This window comes from Panthera pardus, unplaced genomic scaffold, assembly GCF_024362965.1.
Source record: "Panthera pardus isolate Hobbes unplaced genomic scaffold, ASM2436296v1 HiC_scaffold_24, whole genome shotgun sequence".
NCBI classification, from domain to species: Eukaryota; Metazoa; Chordata; class Mammalia; order Carnivora; family Felidae; genus Panthera; species Panthera pardus.
The window spans coordinates 48,639,867-48,659,227 of NW_026526810.1; the positions used below are offsets into that span (position 1 = coordinate 48,639,867).

The following is a 19,361-nucleotide window of genomic DNA, read 5'->3' on the forward strand; positions in this document are numbered from 1 at the left end:
TATATATATATATATATATATCCATATCCTCCCCTTGAATCTGGCATATGACTACTTGAATAATGGAATATGCTGGAAGTGATGTGCCAGTTTCTGGGCCCAGGACGTAATAAATGGGCACCTTCCACTTCCGATTTCTTCAGATACTTGATGTTGACCAGTCACCATTGTATGAGGAGGCTCAAGCTGCTCGTGGAGAAGGCCCCTATAATGAGGAACTCAGGCCAGTCCTTGCTGAACTCTCTGCTGAAGAGCAACACCACTGGGCCCCATGTGAATGGGCTGTCTCAGAACTGGATCCTATAGTCCCTGGTTGAGCCATCCCAGACGATCCTACGTGGAGCAGAGTAGTGTCTTCCAAAAAGCAGATCCATGAGTCAAATAAATGATTTTTTTTTTTTTTTTAGTCAATGCTGTGCCCAACGTGGGGCTGGGACTCATGACCCGGAGATCAAGAGGAGAATGCTCCACCGACCGAGCCAGCCAGGTGCTCCTTGATTGTTTTTGTTTTAAACACCTGGTTTTGAGATGGTTTCTAATGCAGCTAGATAATTTGTAGACTCCATGTTTAGGTGAGAATCCCTTCCTGGATCTTTTCTAGGTATTCTATCTTGAAATATTGCTTTCTTTGCTTTCTCCTCTTAGACCAGCAAAAGACTCAAATTAGCTAGCTGTCAGATATATTGCAGAAGATTCTGCTGGCGGTATTGCAGAAACAGAGGGAGCCTTTGGTCAGAATGCAGATGCCATGACAATTCCTCAGCAGCAATTTTCAGATTGTTTTTCTACGTGTCAAGCAGTATAAAACTTGTCCCTAAGATGTTTTGTCCCAGTCTCTTAAGATAATGTCTTCTTGTTATTAATCATAGAAAAGCAAATTATATCAATGAGGTACTATCTTAAATTAGCTTTTTTTTTTTTTGAAAAAAAGGATACTATTTAATGCTAGTGAAGCTGGGATTGCAATATATCTCAATCAATATATTGCATATAGCAGGGTAACTTAGCACAACTATTTAGAAAAAACTAACCTTTGACTCAGTAATTTTACCTCTAATGATTTATCCTAAGTAAATAATCTAAAGAAGGAAAAATAAAGAAACTTAATCGAGGAAGATGTTCACTGTAGTCTTATTCATCACGGTGAAAAAACTGGAAGCAGGTTAAATTTCTAAACATGGAGAAGAAATTATATCAAAAGTATATTACATCAGCCTTGTGGAATATTATGCAACCATTAAGATGACAGTAAGGAAGACCAGCAATCCTTGGCTTATGATGTAATAATACTAAGTGGGGAAAGAATCAGAATATAAAACTGTAAATCTACTGGCTACAACTTTATAAAGACAGAGATACATATAAAGCAAATATTAAAATGGAAAAGATAAAGAAGGTATTTTATATAATAGCTTGTATCAGTATTTTTGCCTTTTAAAAACAAAACTTTGTATTTTTTTTAATATTTAAAGAAGGTGGGATGGAGAGACGAGCCATTAAACAAATTAAAATTACCCTCCAACTCAATTAAGCAGTTAATTGACCATTGTGGTCAAGATGGTTATTGCCCTTCTGTTGAATAAAACCAAGAACTGATAGTTGGATCCCATGAAAAACAGCTTATTTTAGGCAGTAACTTCCTAGAGAATAAGTCCTCTATCATTTTGTATCATATTTATACTCTGGGTGTTCAGTCAGAGAAAATGGAGGTAATTCAGAAATTGAAGTTAAATTAGCACATTATAATTTTGGCTTTGTTCCTCTCCCCTCCCAACCTTCTACTTTTCCCTTCCTAGACTTTCAAAATATAAACTGCCAAAATAAAACCAGCAACAACAGTTTCTATTTTTAGAGTGAACTTTAATCCAATTTTCACAAAGATCCATGCCAATTCAAAATCACTGCTCTTCTCTTGGTGCTAGTAATACAGTGATTGTCTTTTGCATTAAAAATCAAGAATTACAGTCACACAGGAGAAAGAAAACTTGGCTTCGACTTCTTAGTGGTCAAATGTACACCAGCAAAAGCAAGTGGAAAACTGATTGCCATTGAGTACTTGGATATTTAAAGCCAAAACCATTTTTACCCCAACGGTTCAAACACTGGCATTACGGTCTCCTTTCTCGACTCCAAAATCATGCACAGGGAAGTGGAGAAGGAAGACCTGGCTCATTCAAATCCCAAATTTCCACTTAAAGCCCTGTGAGTGGAGTGGCAGGAAGTAAGGACACTTTCTCTGCCAGCTTTCTTGCTCACTGTGTAGTCATCACCTTCCTTCACCGTGATCCAACCAAGTGACAATCTAAGCGTTAGATTAACTTTCATTTGAATGTGTAGCAAAACATTAAGTACATGTTTTTATAAACTAATTTCCAAGCAGAACTGTTTATATATTTTACCTTAGAGATAAGTGGCTGCTGGAACACTGAATCTATTTCAGAATTTCGTCACACTGAGCCATTTTTCTTAGTCATAAAATAAATACCACAGCAGATAAGGATAATTCTGTACCTCTGTCACTAGCTGTTAGAGCAACAAGAAGTCAGACTTCAGCTCTCTCTACAGCCCTTTTCAAATCAGCCCACTCAATGCTAATGCAAATGTAAACACATCATTCCACCAACCATTAGGACTGAAGAAATCTCTTGGGAGCTAAAATGTGAGCTCCCATTTGGTTCCAAGGCTTCTAAGTGAAGCACTCTATTGCACACAGTAAAATAGGCAGAAGTCAAGATGTTTTCCATCAGGAGAAAATAAAATTAAATAAGGTTAAGTTAAATTAGAGTAAGTAAATAAATACACAACCCCCTAAAATGGATACATTTTAGGAGGCCTAAAGACATGATAGTTGTAGCTCTTGAACGTAGAAAAATTACCTCTCTCTCTCTCACGTACACACACAAACGCCCTAAACTATTTCAGTTGTTTAAAAGAATCTACATTAACACTTCTTGATCAAGGCCAAAGGAAAAATTCCTTAAAATTTAAGTGATGAAATCCATGGCACTAAGCATCATGGCTTTGATCTTAATTGGCTCCTGCTAGTCTTACACCAGAGTTGTTTGCAGGCTTTTAACCCTGAAGACGGACCCCATCTCTTCGCTCAAACAGGCCAACAGCGTGCCTATAAAGTGGAGAAGCCCACTTGATGATGCAAACGTTTAGGTGGGTGATTAGACACACTTGGAGCATCAACTTGTCTTGTGATTTAAAATTTACTAAAGTAGAAGGTGGCTTCCGGTAGAGCTGAAGGTGTATCTCAAAACAAGGACGCTGAATCTCAGTTAATTTAAAGGCTGTTTTTCTTTGAAATGTCTTTACTCATTGCAATTTGCTGGTGACCTCAACTTGATGAAAAACAAACACACAAACACGAGTGCATCTTAAGTCTGTGCTTGCCATTAAATAGCTGTAAGCTTTAATACAGGATTTGTAACTGTGCTCTCAGAGATGTCAGGATGACTGAACCAGAAGATATCTTGGTTCTCACACTAAGGAAATGTAGATTGCATAGTGGTACCTTATTTTTTACACCTTGGGGAGGCCGAGTCTGTGCAGACATCCAGGCCACCCTGAGTATGGTGGTACCTTTCTAACAGTTAACACTGAGTGTCAGACTACATGGTATATACCCTGAGCTGGTGTTCACTTGGTATCGCGTTGTGGAGTCTGTTTTCATTGGCCAGTACCCATGCCAGAGGGCTGGCTAAATATTTTGGCTATCACCCTGCAATATACCAAACTTCTTGGATAGTAAATTAGAAAATTCTCAAGGATGCCGGCATTTATACATTAGAATTTTAAGGCCTTAGATATAGATTTCTTTTTAAGTGCAGCCAAAGTACTGGAGTTAGTTAAGTCTCCTCTGTAATATCAGCATAAAAATCTAGAGAGAGGAAAGGACAGATCCAAATGAAATGAGCAGAATAATGCCCATCTCAATGAATTTGATTTTATGTTGTAAAACCACCCAAAAGCTTGTAGGCCTAGTCTAGAGGTCAAAGGTTTCAGCTATACAGCTCAAATTCTCAAAAGGAGTTGTGATTTCCACTTTGTGTTTCTTTTGCTTCCATAATCCCCATGTCTTAATATGAAGTCTTGAGAGTGTAATCATCACAATTACAATCCAAATGCAGGCCTGACATAATTTTATACTAGTATTTTAGTCTACTGAAGTGTGAGGATTGCCGGCAGTGACCCTGGAGGCCATGTCTATTCTGCCTTAGTTTACAACTGAAAGGACCAAAGCCCAGGGAAATTACATGGTTTGTTTGAGTAGATGATGCAGCGGGAACTCAGAGCCAGAGCCCGGGACTCTTTACAACTCATGTCCGTCTACTCAGATCAATACAAAACAAATGCCATTGTTGAAAAGCAGCCATCAGGACAGGCTACATGATCTGCAGGGGCCAGTCCGGTGCAAAATGAAAACATGGAGGTCCTTATTAAAAAATTATTATGAATTTTAAGATGGCTACAGCAGAGTGTTCTTGGCATGGGGCCAAGTGTGACTGCACAGGTAACACACCCAGGAAACTGACCCTGGGTACGATTATTTAATTGTTTACTGGACTTGGACTCATGGAAGGCAAAAGGGAAGAAAGGCTCTTCGAATGCTGGAAATGCTCCAAAATTATCTGTCACGTGGGTAAGTGAATGAGTGAATAAGGAAATGAGGGAAGGAATGCATCTTGGAGACTACGGCTAAGACTCAGCGTCAGGCTGAGTTAATACAGCAAGTCACTGCGAGTGCTTGGTCCATTATTTAAGTGTCACAATTCATAATCTGAAAATACCGCATAACATAATAAACTTTCCCAGTCCCAATACAGATAACTTGCCAGATCTATGTCCAGGACGTGAATGGCAATGCACCCATGTGGTGGCACTACCGTGCTATTATGTGCTCGAGAAACGCCAACTTCCTACCAGGATGGTTTTGGCTTTTTTTCTCTTTCTGCTTTTAGAAGTAGCCGTCCAGATATATTTTATGGAACCTACCCATGTGCAAAATCTGCAAGCCCTTCAGATATGAATATTTCATACGTTGCCAGGCATCTTTGATTTAAAAACAATAGTAATAACAATAAAACTACTACAGTATATTGAGTTTTTATTATGTCAGATATCATGTCAAGTGCTTTGAATATATTTCCTCCTGAAGAAGACCCTATAACATCTCTATGAGGTAGATATATTACCCTGATCTTCCAGTGAGGAAAACAAGGCTCTGAGAGGCTGAGTGGTGGAATCAGAATTTGACCTTAGACTATTTGGATTCCTGGAGACTCACTGTTCTTTGAAAGGAAAATAGTGCAGGTTGGATACACCGAGAAGAGCAGAACAGGAGCTATTGCTTGACTTGAAAGAATGAGACTTTTATTTGATAAGGCCTGAGTGAAGTTTCACTTTGGTGAACAGAAATGAAAATCTAGGCGGTTAATTTTCAGCTTACTACAAAGGCAGATCAGTTGTACAAAGGCAGGTAAAGGAGGAGCCTCCTTGCCCACATTTTATGGGGCCTTAGGACTGATTTATTGCATTACTATACCGGGAAAAGAGGTTAACAGTACAGAGTGAAAGGAGGCTCAGAGCCAAGCTAAGATTTCCACTCAGGTAGTTTGTAGTATATTTGTTTCATTAAGGGACAAGAAAGATTAAAAAAAAAAAAAAAGTGGGTAACTTTCCTCAGTAGATACAGATTTACAATGTGTAACAGAAACACGTGAAACTTCACAGAGATTTAGGGGCTAATGGTTTTTTGAAGTAGGAACCATAAGAAAATGTGAGTTTAAAATCATGAAATGTCTCAGAATTGAAGAAAATATAGTTAGTGTTTCTGTATCTACCTCTCAAGTGATAAGGGTGCCTTCATAATTATGGCTTGTATTATGACATTTCAAAGTGGCAAGGGTATCTTACTTCTTATTTAAAACAATCTACGGGGGAAAATAAAGGAAAAATGTAGAAGCATAGCAAAAGCAAATTCATTTTTTTATTAAAAATTTTTAATGTTTATTTTTGAGACAGAGAGAGAGAGAGACAGACAGACAGACAGAGGGTGTTAACTATGAATGGGAGAGGGGCAGACAGAGAGGGAGACACAGCAGGCTCCATGCTCTGAGCTGTCAGCACAAAGCCTGACATGGGCTTGAGCTCAAGAGCCATGAGATCATGAATTGAGCTGAAGGCAGACACTAAACTGACTAAACCTCTCAGATGCCCCTTAAATTCATTGTATATATGTTCTGTCCACATTTTGTAGCATTGTCCTCTGGTGTCATATCTTTTATAATTTTTAATTGCCAGACTGGTTAAATAAAAAAATCTGCTTTAGATATGCAAAATTTTCAAATAATGGCAGAAAAATATTTTTGGCCAAACACCAACATTTTATAGATTGAGCACACTCATGAACATGTTTATGTAACCGACACTGTGTGTACACATTATGCATATATAATAATGTATACATACAAACACAGTTTGTAACAAAATGCTGATTTTGTTCACGTGTCTGTTGATAAGAAAGTCTTCCCCATCTAAGTCCATTGCGGTGGACCCATCCCCCTGCCCAAGACTACTTTGGGCTTCAGCCATGAAAAGGTGTCAATGATTCTATCCACAGAGACCAAGGAGAAATGTGTTACTAGGAAAGGTTTCTTAGTTAGACTTGGTCTCTTGATCTGTTGGATACTCACATAGAATGTGCCAGTTTTATTGGGAATATGAAAAGAGCTCACCAAGGACAAGATGACAGGCTGAGAATGGCAGAGAACACAGAAAGCACCTGAGTCTTTGATGACATTATTGAACCAAAGAAGTTACCAGTCCTGGAGCCACTCCGTCTCATGACTTCTTATAATGCGACTTAATATACACATGTCCTCATTGTTGAGGCAACTTTGAGTTGGATTTTCTGTTACTGGTTGCCAAACCCAACATGACTAACACCTATTATGTTCTAAGGACTATTCTGGCCAATTTCCATGCAATATCTCTAATTGATTTCACATCTCTAAGCTAAGTGATATTTTCTCCACTTAACACAAAAGGAAACTAGGAATTAGAGAAACTAATGATATACCCAATTACTCACATCTAGTTAGCAGATAGGGCAGGATTCCAACCCTAGTCTGCGTGTCTTTGAAAGTTATCATTTAAAATCTCTGTATGTGTTTGTGTACATGTGTGGTGATGTTCCATTTTTATACACATCCATGTTTATATACCTATGGTGAGGGTGTTATCTGTAGCGGCACAATCATTTATCATGTTTTGGAGTCTGAAATGTTAAAACGCTGAACATAAACATGTTTAACATAAAACGTTACACACAGGCATTACTGAGGGAATATGCAACAAAAGAAAGCAAATGGCAAGAACTGGGAAAAGTAATCATTACCAGGTTTTCTTTTCCATTGGGAGTTACTTATTTTCCTTCTCATGGGTCAGATAATTCAAGCTCTGTTCTCGGGGCTAGCTGAGACATCAACATCACGCCAGATGACATCTGCACTAAATACTTATCAACCTATATGGATACCATTAGTGACTATGAGTGTTGCAAGGGAGATATGTGTCCCTAAAGAAAATACTGAATCAAAGACGGCAAATTTGCTGTAAAGGGGCTACCATTCACCATACCCTTTTCACAGAAGATTTTACTAATCAGTCAAGGCTTTCCTTTTCTCTCTGACCTTGGATGCAGTCTCACAAATTTCTACAATGCAAGCTGCAATAGCCACTACCAATCCGTCAGGTTTGGCTCTCTACTTTGAAACTCATTTGCCCTATCTGTCCTACATGTTCAATGGGGGATGGCTCTTCAGGGATGTAACTGAAATTACAGGGAAATTGTGCAATGGTAGTTTATCAACCCCTGAGAGCTGAATGAGTGAAATTACTGCTAACTGAAAATACTATCTATGTATTCCTGAAAATTGAGTCTAAAAACTATATTAGCGGCGATGAAGTTTAAGTGATCCCAAAAGAAAAGAGCAAAGTGTTGTAAAATATAAATGGCGATAATAAATTTGAAAGTTGGACTATCTGTGTGTCTGTCTCTTTTTGCGGACACATTTTTAGAATGTGTCTCTTTACGAAGTGAATTCAAATTTTTAAAAATCACCAATAGATTTGATCCTACTACCAAGGTAATTAAAATATGAAAGTTAATATAGCATTAAGAGGTCCTGCTACTAGAAAGAATCTTGGAGATTCTCTAGACTCTGTGCTGCCCATTTCTACTTCACTTTGTTCTAATGAGAGAACTAAGGGCAGCAAGGCCAGTGCCTTGCCCATAGATGTCTGGTAAACCCATTAAAACACCTTCCTTACAATCCTCCAAAATTGTCCTCTAGTCCCCTAAATTCTTCTTCTTTATTCAATCATCCCATGAAAGACACCTTGATTCAGGGACTCTGTAAATGCAGTTAATCAGGTAAGTAATACTGAAACTCACACAAAACAAATGAAAGACTATGTATAGTACGCTTAATACAAAGTAGGACATGAAGATCAGTATGGTTAACTTTTGTTTTGTTACTACTATAATGATTATTTTTAAAAGCCCCCAATTGATTATTCTAAAAGTAACAGGGCCCTCCTGAGCACTTATGTTCTATGACTTTACTGTATCTTCCATTGATTGACTCAAGAAGGTTTTATAGTTAGTGGCTGAGATGGTGGGCTTTGAAGTCAGACAGGCTTGGGCATGAATTCTGACTGCCTCTGACATCTCCTAGTGAGGTACTGAACGGTGGCAGACCGAATATTGTCCCAACCCCTCCCCAAAGACGTCCACACCCTGATCCCTGGAACCTGTGAAGAAGCTGCTTTACCCGGCAAGAGGGATTTTGTATATGTGATTAAGCAAAGGATCTTAAAAGAGGGAGATTTTCCTGGATTATCTGGGCGGGCCCAATGTAATCAGAAGGGTCCTTAAAAGATGGAAGGGGGAGGCATACATCCAAGAAAGAGATGTGACCATAGAAGGAGAAGTCAGAGTCAGGGATGGCTGGCTTTGAAGCTGGAGGAAGGGACCACAAGTGAAGAAATGAAGGCAGCCTCTAGAAGGTGGAAAAGACAAGGAAATGGCTTCTCCCCTAGAGCCTGCCGAAGAAACACAGTCCTGCTTTAGCCCAGTGAAACCCATCTGGGCCTTCTCACCTCCAGAACTGTGAGGTAATACAGTTGTGTTGTTGTAAGCATCTAAATTTGTGATCATTTGTTATAACAGCAATAGGAGTCTAACTGATGCTCCTCGAGCATCTGTTTCCTGATCTATAAAATGGGAATAAAAAATAATGTGCCCCAAAGGGCTGATGTGATGATTACATTAAGAGAATATAAATAAAACACTTCAGTGCTTGGCAGATTAAAAACTCAAAGAATGTACACTGTGATTATGCATTTGATATCATCATGTAGATTAGGGATTTACATATTGCTGATTATAATAAATGGTGATTCCACAAAATGTAATTCATTTTATCATAATAATACCTTACATAAGAGTAGCATTTAGCTGGCTTTTATGGAGCACATTCACCTCTGATGTCTTATGTGATGCTTATTATAATTGTGAGTCCACAGAGGAGGAGACTGAGGGTCCGAGGGGACAGTGCTTTCTTCATTCACTCAGAGAGCACTCTGTTGGCCACAGGTCATCTGATTCCAAACATAGTACACTCCCAATCTCATCATGTGGTTTACAGAAATACACAGTCATGGTATGCAGAATCCTCACATGAAACAAAAATGATGAAGGCAAAGGATGGTGGGGTTATTCATCACATACCAGCCCATTTCCCATATGATCTCGCCCAGCTCAGTTTCCACTAGGGCCTCCAGCCCCAGCTCTCCAGTGCAGCCTGAGTACTCTGTCTAATGCATCTAGTCAATTGTGCAAAGCACAGGGGAAAAAATTCCATCCTGACCGCAGCAGGCAATCACCTTATGCCCTGAAGCATGAAGTTTGATTACCCTTATCTCAGTTTATCATTAAATCAAAAACTGTTGCTATGAATACTGGCCTAGGACTCCATTTATGAAATGATATAGGCCAGTCAGCAGAAATAAGTGAGTGCCCTTTTTCTTTCTTAATTTCTGCTCACTGTGAAGTTGTTGTTTTTTTTTTTTTTTTTTTTTTTGGCAACTAGGGGGAAAAAAGCCTCTTTAGCTTTGAGCAGATTTTATAACTTTCTTCACTCTTTCATGAGCTAGCTGGGATGCCTCTGGCTCATCACCATTCTTCCCGTGCTGTAGGGGAGAGGTTTCAGATCTGCTACCTAGTGGCCTGCCAACACTAGACTTGAAGTCTAGCACTTTGTCGGGGTGGGGATCCGTGCTCTGGGCACACCACAGCATCATTTCCCAAAGCATGGTCAAGGGCCTGCAGGGTGTGAGTCACCTGAGATGTTGGACCCAGCAGAACAGAGCTCCTAGTGCTGGGGCCCTGGGAATCTGCATTTTAACCATGTGTGATTCTGATGAGAGGACCACTGGTAGAGATCGAAGATGTGGGTAATGACAGGAATAGTCTGGGACTGTGCCTAGATTTTCGGGGTGTTATTCAGCTTTTCATCAGCCCAGGGGGCAACCAGCACAGAACACATACCAATCATCTGTATCACCCTTCAAAACAATCAACAGTAGAAGCCAGATTTCTGCCATCATGAATCTGAAATGACTGACATCAGGGTCAGGGATATGCAACCAGGCATCAAGGTCTGGGTTAAATCTCCAGGCTGCTGCACCTCCCCAGCCAAACTCTCCTTTCCAGTCTGGCTGAATTTGTAGCAAATATGGTGCATGAGGGTAGAGGGTAGCTGGTTGTGAAACTGGCCTCAAGGTCTCTGTATCAGTTAAGAGATATGATAAAGTCACCTGTGAAGAGACAGCACAGGATAAGGGCTAAAAGCATGGGCTCTGGAGCCAGACTGCATTTACTTTTGTTTAACAGACACTGACGTATACATAGCACTCACTACCTGCCAAGCGCTATTCTAACTGCTGTTCAACTATTAATTCATTTAGGTCCCACAACAACCCTTCCAGGTGGGGACTACCAACATCAGCCACCTTTTATGTGGTGACACTGAGGCTCAGAGAGGTCAAATAATTTGCTCAAGATCACAGCTGATCAGTCACACAGCCAGGACTCACAGCCAGGACTCACACCCTACAGGCTGGCTCCAGAGTTCAAGGTGTTAAACACCCTGCTATGCTCTTTCTCATGGATCTAAGTCCCCTGGGGTTTGACCCTAGGAAAATTACTTAACCTCCCCGACTTCAGTTTCCTGTATAAAACTAGGATATTATTAATAATCATACCTCCCTCAACGCACGCTGATCAAATCATTTAGTATATGCACTTAAAAGTGTATCAGGCACACAGTGAGCACTCAGTAGATGCTAGCTCGAGGTTACCTATCAGTCCTATACTCTCAGGGGTAGCCTGAGGATTAAATTAGATAACATATTTAGAGTGCTGGGCACAGCGCCATGGCACACAGTAAGCGCTAGCTCCTATTATTAGCGCAGTTGAGCCAGGCCAGTTTATTTTAGGTCCTGTCTGGAAGGCAACTGTGCTTTTTATGCAGGGGGAGGCAGCGTGTCCTTGGCTTCAAAAAATAACTGGGTGGGAGCCAGACTAATTATTTGACTGAACAGGTTCTTTGCTTTATGTCACTGGAATATTCCTGAAAAGTTCCTGATATTGAACTTGTATATGCTTAATCCTTTTTCCCCATTGACCTATTTTATAATTTCTGATTGATCTTTCATTGGCAGTGATTCTTTAGACCTAAGTCTTCTCTCAGGCTGTCTGTCACGTAACTATTAGCTTGTAAAAGACTTAAATATACCAAGGAAAATTGAACCGCTGGAACAATTCTTGGCAAAGTAATTGGCTTAATCATTCCCTAATGTAATTGTTTTCATTTTATTTTTCCTTTATTATGCGTTCTAATAAGCATGCTTATACTATACTGAATGACCCATCTTTCTTTCCATGAAGCTTAGTACCTCCACCATTAAACTTAACTGTGGTTAAGTGGTTTGATTACAATTTATGTTAACTTGAGGGGTTAACGATGGCTTGGAAACCCTCATACCCAACAGCCTATCTTGGAGTAGGGCTGGGCATAGGAGGGAGAAGGGAGGTGGGGAGGGAGCTGGAAAGGTGGGGTTGTGGGCAGCCACCGATGGGGCTGAGTTTATCTTGAAAGCTCAGACCCAGAAAGTGGAGCTGAAACCCCAGGGTCTCTGGAGGATGAGATTTTCCAAAAGGAAGCATTAGTAACTTTCCAAGTTGTTCACTGCTACGTTTTCATTTTATTGGGAAAAAACTGTCAGCTCCAACCTCATTTTTTGCAGAGTTTACCAGGCATGATAGGCTACATCTGCAGTGTAATAAAATGTTAAACTCGATAGACACATTTACTAAGATATTTGTTGCACATCACTCGCTGTGCTACCTTTCAGGGATGAACAGGCAATCCAGCCTCATGGGACCTGCAGGGTGGACTGAGCACCTAGAGTCCAGCTCATGCTATTTCTACTCTCTTCAGCTTCCTCTCTCCATATCCCCCTTTCCCATATCCAATCCTCCTCATAGATGTACGCAATCTATTCCTTATAGAGTCTATGTCTAGAGTTATTTCAGGTTAAAAAGGATGAAACCAATGAGGCAGGAGCCTTCTAGTTTGGCTCTGCTACACAACCCCGTGGGGGGAACCATCTTGAGGCAAAAATTGTATTTTCCCTTGCAATGTTCTCATGCAACACTGAACCAGTTGGCAGTTGATATGGAGTTTTTAGCACTGATCACAGAGCAGTCTACTGAATCGCCACAAGATTGATCCCATTCATTCTGATGGCTTAAGCCTCGGGGCCATCTGCTGAATGGCTAAGAGGAGTAGACCAGAGATACTCAATAAATATTTGTGGATTGCCTGGCAAACTGCCTCTTCACACCTGAAAGACAAGTCTGTGCTAGGTTATAACTCAAATGTGGACAACTGATCTAGATCCCTGCCCCCACCCTCACCCCAGGGCCTTTGCCTAAGCTGTTCTCTATGCTTGGAATGCCCTCCCTCTCACCACCTCCCCCACTGCCCCTCACAGTCCACCTGTCCAAATCCCACCTAGTTCAAGGACCAGCTCAAATATCAGTGGCTCCATAAAGCTTTCCCTGACTACCCTCGCCAGAAATAACTTCTCACTCCTCTCAATTTCCATAGGTCTGTGTGCATGTTTTCTGGCACTTACAATGCTCGCCATTTTATTTTGGCTATGTGTTCACCTCGTCTTTTCTATACCACTCAATAAGACCCTTGAGCTCTGGAACTCTGTGTCAGTTCCTCTTTGAACCATTTCCCCACCCTGGCACCTACTTTGTCAGAGCAGACACTTGGTAAAAGATGACTGAGTGAACAAATGGTTACCCCAGCAATGACAAAAACAGAAACAACTGCAACATTCTTTATTCCTTCTTCTGCCCCTCCTTCTCCTCCTCCCTCTCCTCCTTCTGTAGCTTTTAAACACCTATTTACTTGATCTACCAATTACCCAGGGGAGGAGGTTTGGGGACTTACTGATAGGTGTAGACAACTCTGCAGACCAAAAAAGCTTCCAGAGACCCCTATAATGACAAGTGGTGCCTAGGCCAACGCAGACGCAGGGGGGAGTCAGTCTCTGGTCTGCTGACAGCCGGCTCCTGGGAATGGAAGTGTTATTTTCTCAAAGAGCTTCATCTGCTCTGGTTCATATGTGCCAGTTCTTCGTCTGAGTAGAAATTCCTGACTTTATTTTTAAATACAGACTCCAGTAATAGGCTAAGTAATTGCAGATCTTCCCGAGGCCTTATTATACATGTACCAACATACTGAACTTCTTAAAACCCGTATTTCTTTCCCGTAAATATATGTTGAACACCTTAAATTTCAGCATTCTGTGTAGTGGTAATGTGTATTTGTTGTTCTCCCTCCCATAGGAATCCTGAATAAGAAAAAAAAAAAAAAAAAAGGCAACCAGAGAAATGCTGAGGCACCAGTGACAATTTCTCAACAATGTGTGTGATTACTCGTATAGGTAAAAGGACTCTCCTGCAGCCATAAGTAAGAAAAATGCGTATTACAATATAATACATAGTCAAGCTTCAATAATACACTTTCCATCCTGGTGCCACTAATGCGTGAACAGCTGCACCTCTCACTGTCTTTGCTGATGGGGCCCATAAATACTCCTGGGAAATGGGACAGGGATACATAATGGATCTTCACCTGCCAAGATCAGGGAAATGAATGTCAATTGCACCCTGATGCAGACTCACTTTTTTGGTGGAGAGTGATGAATATTGCCATTTGTCCTATGCCACTGTAATCTTGGACAGGAAAGCCTACCATGGAGAAAAATGGCGGGAGAAGAAGATGCTGTTCTAGGACACTTGAAAAGAAGAGTGTCATAATTATTTGGCCACCAGGAATAAAAGTGAAAGAAGAGTGCAACAATATGATTTAGTTTAGAGCAAGGTTAAAATTTAAGAGGACAGCCACACTGTACATATAATTTCATTCAGTGTAAAATTCTCCCTCAAAGTAGGACTCTTTTATTGAAAACAAAAGTCAGAAATATCAGGGAGTCACAAAATAGTAGCGTGGTCCATGTTCCCAGAAACAATTCAGGGTCGTGACTAAAGGGTGTGGGCTGACATGTGAGGCAGACCTAAGTTCATATCCTGACTCTACCTCCTACCTCCCTGCTGTACAGCCTCAGGAAAATGACCTGGCTTCTCAGGTCCCTGAGTTTTCTTTTTAGATAAAGCAGTGATAATAATAACAGAGCCCACATAGTGCAGTTGATTGAACGTTACACAATGTAATTAAGATCAAGACTAACAGTAAGTGGTAGGTATTATGGTTGTTGCTGTTTTCCCCCTTCCCCTTTCTCTATCACCTTCATCACTGTCATATCATCCCAGCTGATCTGTGGCTGATTTCAGTAGCAAATATCAGGGAGAGAAGCGAGAAGACTATCCTGACCAAAATACCAGGCAGTCTCCCCCTCTCACATCAAACTCTAAAAGCAGTACTTCCAATTATAAAAGTTGGTTTTTAAAGTTTTGCAACATAACTTAACAAACGTATCCACCTCATGTCACTCTTGTTTTATCAAACAATTACTGCTGTAACAGGTTATCTTCTTAGAAAAAAGAAGAAAGCCAAAAAAAAAAAAAAAAAAGAAAGGTGATAGAAAGCACTGGGTTCTATTAGACATGGGCCCCAGATTTAGTTACATCACATGCTCTTTGGGAAAAGGGAGGAAGCAATGACATGTTCAGTTCTCCAAAGAACTTTGACAAAGTCCTTTTCTGTTTTCTGTCATTTGGAGTCACGGGCTAAAGGCTACTTTCATTCTGTTCTTCCCTTTTTCCAAAAGACTGCATTCTGACGGTGAATGAAGAATGGTGTCTGAAAGCCTTCTAATTCTGTAATTCTGGTGCTGTAATTGTATCAAGCCCAAAGAGGCTTTGCTCTGGGCTGTACCAGGCTGTGGCACGTCCTCGCTCACGTGGAGCGCACCGTTGCAAGTCAGCAGAGTCTTACTGCAGGTGTGTGCCCAGAACTGGACGAGGGGCCCAGCACAGGTTGCCAAACAATGGAAACTTCCCGTTCTGGGTGTTAACTTTAGTTACCACAGCCAGACAATGCTGCCAGTGGTGTGGAAGAAAAAATTGCTGTAGCCAGCTGTGCTGTTCACAGTCGGATGGATTCTGTGTAGCTCCAAATGGTGATGGAGCCAGCAGCCTGTTGTAGCCAAGGACAGGATGATGGATGATCTACACACTGTGTCCAAGTAGAGAGAATGGCAGAAGTTCACTTCAGGGTTGTTAAAATGCTAATCTGGGTGAGCTAACAAAAGCTTAATAGAAACGAAAAGTTTGAGAAATAAGTCCACCTCATGTGGTATCTATGTGGACCACTGATTTGATCGCCCTTGGTTACATAAATGGTCGCTTTTCAAAGCAAGGACATTTCCTAGTTTTCCTGTTGGACGAGGGGAAGTAGAAGCGGCCCCACTTGTATCAGCTGCACGTATTAGCTGTTGTCAGGTCTGAGGACAAAAAAGTCCGCCCAACAACAGCCACCTCAACTGAAGAGGGTTCTGATATGCTTAACACAGTCCTATGAATTTTATTCTCTCTATGTGTCATGGGAACAAATCAAAGAGCACTTTTTTCCCTCCGAATGAGAAGTAGGCAGCCGTTCATGAAATAAGCAGCAACCTAAGACACTGGCTTTGGTAGATTTCAATGCTCAGTCTCCATTCACATGAGTTCTCCTGCTCTAATGACAGTTTCAACTCATGAACTACACTAATAGGATGTTGAATTCTTAGTGTGAATCTTTAGGATTAAACAACATGGTTCAAAAAATGATGCATATTTACATTTCTTGCCAAGGGATCCATTTTGCCATTCTCTATTTCTTTGCATTCTTACTTAAGTTGAACATACAGAAACATGTCTGCCTCACCTGGTGTTGAAACATTGGCTAGCACAGCTCCTTGCAAATGACAGGTACTCAATAAACACCGACTGGCTGGCATACCCCGAGTACCTCTTGCTTCCTCTAGAAATGAACCTAGAATATTCAGCCTTAAAGTCTATTAATTGGAATAAAAGGTAATATTTTATCCTGCAATATGCAAGGGAGGGAGTTCACCTCCTACGGTGACACCAATAATGGTTAGGCACTCAGCCAGGCTCCTAAGTCTGTGTTAAATGCATCAGAAGGGTAAAAAATGACCCCATTTCAGATGCATTTTTCACTCTTTGTATCTTAGTGAAACTCACATGCAAGAACAATGACTAAGCTAATTACCAGCGTTCATTATGATGGAGCAGCAAGAAGTGAAGAACTTCTCCAGTTTCAAGAAGTCCTTAACAATGATGGGCATCTTTGTGAACCAAAGCTCTGGTTCCTGCTTACTTGCCTGTGTGCCTTTCAAGCAATAGAAACCACCACACAAGGATGCAGGGGCCCAGTTACCCAGAGCACAGTTACTGGACAGATCCTTCCTGCGCTGCAAGCGGCCAGTGAACTGAAGTCCACCGGATTTCTAAGTTGCCCTCACTCTAAGGACTAATAGGTTTACATCACAGGCATCTTTCAAATCCATCAAACCAGGGGAGACATGACCAGATGGTGCTATTAGTGGGCACCAAAAAAACCCACCAAAAAACCAAAAAACAAACAAAAACAAAGAAAAAAAAAAACGAAAGAAAGAGAGAAGACAGAAAGAAAAAAAAAGGAAGAGGGCAGAATGCCCACAAATCGAAATCAAACTGGAGTTAACCAGATGTTTGGTGATGGAGAAGTCACAATATTCCTGGCATACTGTCCTGCATCACAGAAATGTTCCTCAAAAAAGGTAATCTATGTAGCATCTCTGGTAGAAGCGATGACCGGTGGCAATATTCTGCAGAATCCAGTAAGAAACAGTAACTGGCTGTTAATATGACTAAACGTGCTAATGGAAGAAAATGGTTTGCTAAACAACACATTTTGGAGATCCTAGGGTGATTTACTTAACTGTCTTTCTGACAGCACAAGCCAGGGACCTAAATCAAAGCACAGACATTAACTATAAAAAACAAAACCCAGCGATGGCTTAAGGTAAATAGTTTATTTACCTTAAGATGTTTTAAATGCATGATAATCTGGGGCCAAATCTCAGAGTTTACTTGGCAACTTCTATTTATCTAAGCCGGGTAAATGTTTGTGTAATATTTGTCAGCCTGACAGAATATGCCTGTCACTCACTATGTTAAACAGAACTACATACAACTTAATTTCCCGAGTTAGACACCTAAGAGAGCAATAGGATTTTTTAACAACTTGAACAGACCACCATCGAAACCTATTGTTTAAACTACCAAAAGGACAGTGAAATCCTCACCTTGAACTGTCTGAGGTTTTTCTCAGTTCTATAAGGAAGAAACCTGGAAAAATTTCTCCAAACAAGTATTTCTCCTATTCCGAGGAGCAGAGACGAAAACAGTTTAGAAAAAAAAGTGTTAAACCTTTCCCTAGGACTTTAGCCTTGAAATAAACACAATAATCCACTTTACTACTCCAAAGGACAAGCAGAGGGAAGGACAGTCCTTAAAAAAGCACCTAGACTTTTTACTGCAGACTTAAGATTCTTAGTACCCAGAAGTTCTTAGGAAAATTACCCCAGACCTTTCTTTTCCCAAATAACTGGAAACACTACCGTTATTTTAAAGAGAAAGCAGCCGTCCATAGTGGTGGGCATGAGGTCCAATTACTGTTTACAAAGTCTATATATCTATAATAACGATCTACTGTCCCTTCTGTGAAAGTCACCCGCCTGAGACTGGTGAGGGCAACTGGGGTTGCTGACTGGTCACCTCAGAAACAGAGAGTACTACCCTCAGCTCCTTTAATGCCTTAATTAATACTGCTACTTCATTTTCCTCTAGTTCCATGACATTCAGCTCTTTACAAGTTCGGTATTTAAACCATCACCTGACAGAGGTGGTCCTGAGAGTCGATTTAGTAGAAGAAATTCTTAAAACCCAGTTCTCATCCACACCAAGTCTTTTATGACCTTTTATTTCAATCCAACACTTACACACGACAGAGCAAGCTTTAAGCCCTTCGAAATTACCCAAGGCGGCTGCTATATCAGTTTCTGCAGACTAGGAACAAACATCATCGCTGTCAAGACGGGAAATAAAAGTTTCCCTACCTTCCTCCTCACCATCCCCCTGCCGACGCGAGCGGCGGCTCCCTCCCGGCTGCAGGACGCCTCTCGCTGCCGGAGAAGGGGCTCATGCAAAATTGACTCTTCCTTATTTGTTTCCATCCATAATTGATGGGTAGATGAGAACGTCACACATCTCAGCGCTGGGCTCTTGCCGCCTGGCGGAGACCCCATCCAAGACGCTTCCGTAAATCATTTCCAGCCGTAGAACAAAGCACGGAAAGTTGCGGGGGAGAGTGGCCAGCAGAAGAAACCGGGGCGCCGGGTGGGCGGTGGGGGGTGGGCTGTGGGCAGCTCCGGGCCCCAGCGCCCGCCCGCGGCGCGCTCGGCCAGCAGGGGGAGAGGGCGGGTGGGAAGTGGCTGCCCTCCGGACTGCAGCCCGGGGGGCTGGGGGGCTGGGGGGCTGGAGGGGCCGAGGACCCGAGCCCCCGCCCCCGCCCCCAGGCGCTGCCGGGGGCCGTCCGAGCCCGGGGCGCACCGACAGGTAGCGGGCTTCCGCGGTGAGCCGCTAGGGTCTCGGTGCCAGCGCTGCGCCCCCTCTACGGGCGCAGGCGAATGCTCGCGGG

General features: G+C 41.6%; 1 protein-coding gene across 11 annotated transcripts in view; it reads right to left on the reverse strand.

Annotated features, from left to right (window-relative positions):
- SEMA6D (semaphorin 6D) overlaps positions 1-19,361 on the reverse strand; it is a 578,700-nt gene that overhangs the window by 34,587 nt on the left and 524,752 nt on the right. For 3 of the 11 annotated variants that reach the window (XM_019442217.2, XM_019442215.2, XM_019442210.2), the window contains exon 1: positions 18,781-18,978. The exons of 1 other annotated variant lie outside the window; for it this stretch is intronic. The gene's annotated coding sequence lies outside the window, so the exon portion shown is untranslated. Of the gene's footprint in view, positions 1-17,967; positions 18,077-18,780; positions 18,979-19,361 lie in introns of those variants that run through there. 7 more of the 11 variants (XM_019442216.2, XM_019442221.2, XM_019442219.2 and 4 more) reach the window with 5 other exon arrangements.